Below are 5,567 nucleotides of genomic sequence, written 5' to 3'. Positions count from 1 at the left end.
TGAACATTAAAGATTTCAGAGGTGCCTCGAGAAGCCGAAGTGCAGTGAAAAACATTGCATTTCTAATGAGATTTTCTCCCATGTATGCAGAAACATTTTTTATTTTTATTACCATTATTTTATGCTCATCCATTTTTATTTTTGATTTCTGAATGTTATATGGTTTCCTTTCCCCTAGGTGGATTCAGTGTCGCAAAATGGGAATTCTGACTTTTATTTACTGACATGTTTACATTTCTGAGTTTATGGAAAATAGTGATTTCTATGTGAACTATTGTGGCTTAATGTGGGAACTGGTGTGGTCATTTGAAATGACTTTTCTTTGCTAGAATTGATTACGCTCTTTTTCGTTGGGTTTTCAGTTCATTTCATTTTTTATCATGTTACGTTTTGGGGAAATAAGGATTATATTTTTGTATCTTGATGTTTGGTGTAGCAGCAGATTTGATGGTCTTGAGAAGAGTATCAGAGATGCCGATTGCTGTTTTCTTTTATTATTATTATTATTATTATTCAGACAAGGACAAACTTGGCCTTGTTATATATACATACATACACACACACACACACACACACACACACACACACACACACACATATATATATATATATATATATATATATATATATATATATATATATATATATATACATATAGACGTATAGTTGCATCACTTCCCATGTTATTCGACATATTGAAATTTATACTGAACTTTGTTCTGTTAAAGCATTTTAGTATTCATATATCCATATGAAAGTGTAATAAAATATATAGTTTGATTTGGCATATTCAAAATGGGGCTTTGTATCAAAGTGGTTCATTGGCAAAAAGTCCTAAACGATCATAAAATGGAAGCATTTTGAACAATCCATTTGTAAAGAAAACGGGGAGAAAAATTACCTGGGCTTTTAGGATGATTTTCAGCCTCTATTCCCTGAGCTATTGATGTCGAGTTGCGCTCTCTATTCGCTCTCTCAGTCCCTAGATTTATATCTACTGACCCTGTATGCAGGGTTGTATTTGTAAGTGGAGGGAATTGCAAGTGATTGTAAGTGGAGGGAGTTGCAAGTGATTGTAAGTGGATGGAGTTGCAAGTGATTGTAAGTGGAGGGAGTTGGAAGTGTATATTATCAAGAGTGAGCTAAATGGAAGTCAGGAACATGGAAAATTCAATATTTGTCTGGATGGTGGTAGAATGGAAACAATGTAATAGGTGCTGATAGTATGATAGAAAGGGATTACAGAACAGGTGAAATACAATGTAGCAAGAGCTCTTAAAAGTATTTGGGACAAATGGGTCATTATGGAAGACTTTAAGGAAGCAAGGGTTGAGATAATCAATAAATCCAGAAGCGCAAGGGGTGCTGCTCCTTGCGAATGCTTTGATCTGCGAGAGCATCTTTAATGAAATGTGAAATTCCAACATCTTGCATAAAAAGATACCAAGAGAAATGCTCCACAAATGGTGGTTTGTTTACACGGTACTGTATGCCAACGGGAGAATTTAGTTACAAGGAATAGAATGCGATTTTTAACTCTCGACTTCTAAAATATTCACTTGATCATTAAGAACTGTTGGTGTTTTTAACTAATGTTTAGAGAGGAATAATTAAAATAAATTTTTCAACGACTTTTCAGCGCATTTTCTTTGAATGATATCACGTTTTGCTTTGTTTGCTGAGCGTCAGAGAGAACTTGGCTTCATTAACTGAATCTGAAATGAATGAGTCTCTTTGAAGTTGTTTAAAAATGTTATAAACAAATAAACAGGGGTTCCTAGGTATCGATAGTTAAGTTCTCTATCTCTCTCTCTCTCTCTCTCTCTCTCTCTCTTACTGTATGTGTATATAGTGTATATATATTTATTGTATATATATATATATATATATATATATATATATATATATTATATATATATATTGCTACGTCTATAGAACGCCTCGCCTTCCCAGCAGAGTTTTAGTTATATTTAATTATAAAAGTAGCAGCCATGCCGTCTCCTGAAGCTACTGTTGTTGGGAGAGTGGGTATGTCGTAGGAATGATATTTCCGGTCTGACGGAAGCTTAGGGTAAGAGAGGCAAGTCACAAGAGTAGCTAGGCTTCGAGATGGATTTTAGGGACTTCTACAATAAGACCTATTTTCCTTCCCAATTTGCTGGCGTTGTGTTTACCACCTTTCAGGCAATGCTCGAGGCGGTTTTTGGAAGCCCCGTGATTCGAAACCAACCAGTATCGCTCTCAGTCGGCTGCGAGACGTGATCTCGGACAGAGGTCAAATTGCCAGCCTCCCAAAATTAGGCCTACCCACGACGCACTGGTGGACACGAACCCCAGACCTGAACAGAGGTCGGACCGCATTCTTCTACAAGGATACACAGAATATTGCATAAAGGTACGTCTGAAAGTGTAAACTTCAACCCAGCACCTTTTACTACCATACGACTCTTGCTAAATTCATTTTCAATTCTCATTTTTACCCCTTCTACATCAAAGCCCTTTGTCCTCATCGGGCCACGTGCTCCCCTTTGTGACTTGTTAAAGACCAAGCTTTCGTGTATACCTCAGTGAACCATTCGAGTTTACCTTCCCCAATGCTAGAGAATTAATCAGCCTTAATCAAAGCAAGAAGTCATTTTTCCTTTTATCTCGTTTAATCTGGGATTCTTTTTCCAGATTCCCTGAGCCACGTGTCATGTCTCTGCCCGCAAGTGTTGCATTACCCAAGTGTATGAAAACCAGCTATAACGGCTCAACGGAGCCATCATTTACCTTTTCTCCAGCCCAGCACGGGCCTTTTAGTAAATAAATAGTTGTTAAGTAACGAGCTGAGTTTTCTGGCGACCTTCCCTCTAAAGTATTCATTAATAACTATCAGTTTACGGTAAGTTAAAGCAATTCCCTCTTGAAATCCCTCAATCATTTCTGTTTACGTATCTAGCTTCTTCTCAAGGCCCTATATACGTAACATTGTCGACCTCGCCGAGGATCGAATCCGGGCTTGCTTAAAAAAGCTTGTAAATCGCGTTATCCGTTGTAAAACGTAAACTGTAAATTATTTTACAAAAAGTAAATCAAGCACACTTGCAGGGAAAGAAGACACACTGACTCACGGTAGGTATTCCATTCATTTAATATGACTATTCTATAAAACCAATGTTAGCTTAAGGTACGTTTAAGTATTTTTATTGTAGAAGTGTGTTAAACAAATGCGTAGGTAGAAATCTTATTATTGTAACGGCGAATGCGCCAGAGCTTTATTTTAGCGGCGAGCAAACAATTTGCCCCGCGAATTCTCTGTTACTTTGTGCTGTCCTCGTCGGACGAGACAGAGCACGTGTGTAGAATAGATGCCAGAAAGGACCAGATCAAACTAGGAAGTGCTTTGCCAGGGTTTATTGCTGTGTTTGAAAGCCTAGCTAGTTAGGAGTGTTTTACTAATAGTTACGGCAAAAGAAGTGTACAATTCTTTTGTCTGTGATATGTTAGGGTATTCATTTTTAACTTAGTTTTCATTCCAAGTGTTGGTAACCGCTTACCTCTCAGCTAATTCAGCTTCGCGCTCTCTCGCGCCTGCGCGGTCTCAACCAGCCTTCGTCTCATTCACAGCGGCAGCCATGTTTGTTTTCTCTTTCAACAGTATCTAAACAATTTAAGCAAAGTAACGTAAGTCACGAAGTTTTAACGTAAATAATATCAATGTCTGTACTAGTATCTATCGTTCTGCCAGAGAAATTAACGTAATTCGCCTTGAATAAGAAAGTAGTATTTTGTGTTGTAAATTGCCTTCGCATTTACAGAGAATCAGCTGATTCGCCATCACTGCTAGCACACCGTGGTGCTAACCCGCTCTTCTCGCCTCACGTGTTTCACCTCGCATCGCTCACTCGCGCGCTGAGCGAAAATTTCATTTCACTTAACGTAACCTCATTTACAATTGTTTGCTAACATCGTTTTCAAATCCTTACCGTAATTTTTCACTTGTCCTTACGTAAAGTTAACGTAAATCTTAAAAGTAGAGTCACTTGCAAGAATTGTTAACGTAAAACGCGTCTTTGTAAAATTCATATTGAAACGCAAATCATTTCATAAGCGCGAGCCGCTAATAGTAACGTAAAAATCGTTCACCACGAGCGCGTTATCATTTTTCATAAAACGTTATCCAAAGCAATTCTTTCATTCCACGTTAACGTAAGTAAATCATTTAACGCAAGTTGCGTCATATTAAACTAACGTTAGTAGTTCAATTCAATATAAGGGAGTTCATTCACATATCATTTTTCACCCTCTCCGAGAGAGAGAGAGAGAGAGAGAGAGAGAGAGAACCAGAACCCAGTATTCACGAAGCCAAGAGTACTACATCTTACCATTAATTATAGCATGCCGAATTAACCTTATTTTAGTCTCTTGTGTCTTTCATTTACACAGCGTGATACGTACGCGCATGTGTCCAGTGCAGTTTGCAAACATTTATTTGTTTCATTTATCGAGTACTTCAGCGAGTGACTGAGCATTTCTAAAATTTCCATTACCTGTCGTTGCCCGAGTGGTCTTTTCATTTTCTTTATCACAAAAGACTTGCGTATACCGCAAGCACAATTCGCACAGTGTGCCACGCCAATTCATTACTTCCAGACAGGGAAGTCGTTACCCAGTTTAGGACGGCCACCACCAGTGCACGTCAGGTCTTATCATTTTACAGTGCCACTAATTCTTGACACTGTTCACCGACTGGCCGCTGAAGTACTCCCACCTTTTACTTTCTCTCCTCCACCATTACACTCTGCCCCGAACAGAGTGCCATTTCACTTCGGTATACTTGAGTATACTGCGTGTAGTGTCCGGGACACACCAGCATGATACCAGTGCTCAAAGGAACGCCTCCTCATAAGTGCCATTGCACCTGTACAGGCCGTACAGGTAGCCATTATACCTGCGTGTCCGTCCTACGGAACGCCCATTCATTAGAGTATCCACCATTTTGGATCACTCCACCAAGGAACGCCTCCGAAAGTGCCGTGCACCTGTATTGGACCTACAGGTAGCCCATTCCAGCGTCTCCCAACTTAGGAACGCCCTTAAGTGTGACGTACGCCGTACACTCCATTTGATTTTTCACCTCTTTAGAAGGTGCCAATCCAGAATGCCACCAACTTACGGGACACTTCCCAAGTGCCACAGAGCACCCAGTCTTCTCAGACTTTTTCTCTACCACGTCGCAGAACACCTTTCCAAGTGAGTGCCACTTTCCACAGTAGGCACTCCTATTCCATTCCGTACCCTTCCTGGCCATTATTTTCATTTTTCATCAGAGCCTCTACTGCAGCCTAAGGGAAATGTCTTCCCCTGCTTCCCGCGACTTCTTTGCCGTAGAGCTCGAGAGGCTCCGAGTCCTCATAACTCTGGGCAAGGAGGCTGGTTACACTGGACCAGCACTAGACCAGTGGATAAAGGCGCAGCAGGCTGCCGCGCGCCTGCAAGAAAAGGAAGAAAGGGAAAACCAGAGAAAAGCCGGAGAAGCAGAGAGAAAAGAAAGAGAAGCAGAAAGGAAGGCAAGGGAAGAGGAG

The 5,567-nt window shown here is 40.2% G+C and overlaps 1 long non-coding RNA gene across 1 annotated transcript; it reads left to right on the top strand.

Annotated features, from left to right (window-relative positions):
* The first annotated feature begins 2,183 nt into the window (after window positions 1–2,183).
* LOC135225526 (uncharacterized) lies at window positions 2,184–2,824 on the top strand. The gene is made up of 2 exons (XR_010317029.1): window positions 2,184–2,395; window positions 2,677–2,824. It is a non-coding gene; the product is annotated as an uncharacterized LOC135225526 (long non-coding RNA).
* The last annotated feature ends 2,743 nt before the right edge of the window (window positions 2,825–5,567 follow it).

Source organism: Macrobrachium nipponense, chromosome 13, assembly GCF_015104395.2.
Source record: "Macrobrachium nipponense isolate FS-2020 chromosome 13, ASM1510439v2, whole genome shotgun sequence".
Taxonomy (NCBI): domain Eukaryota; kingdom Metazoa; phylum Arthropoda; class Malacostraca; order Decapoda; family Palaemonidae; genus Macrobrachium; species Macrobrachium nipponense.
The sequence above is the reverse complement of the archived record's forward strand: the minus strand, read 5'-3'. Positions and strand labels throughout refer to the sequence as shown.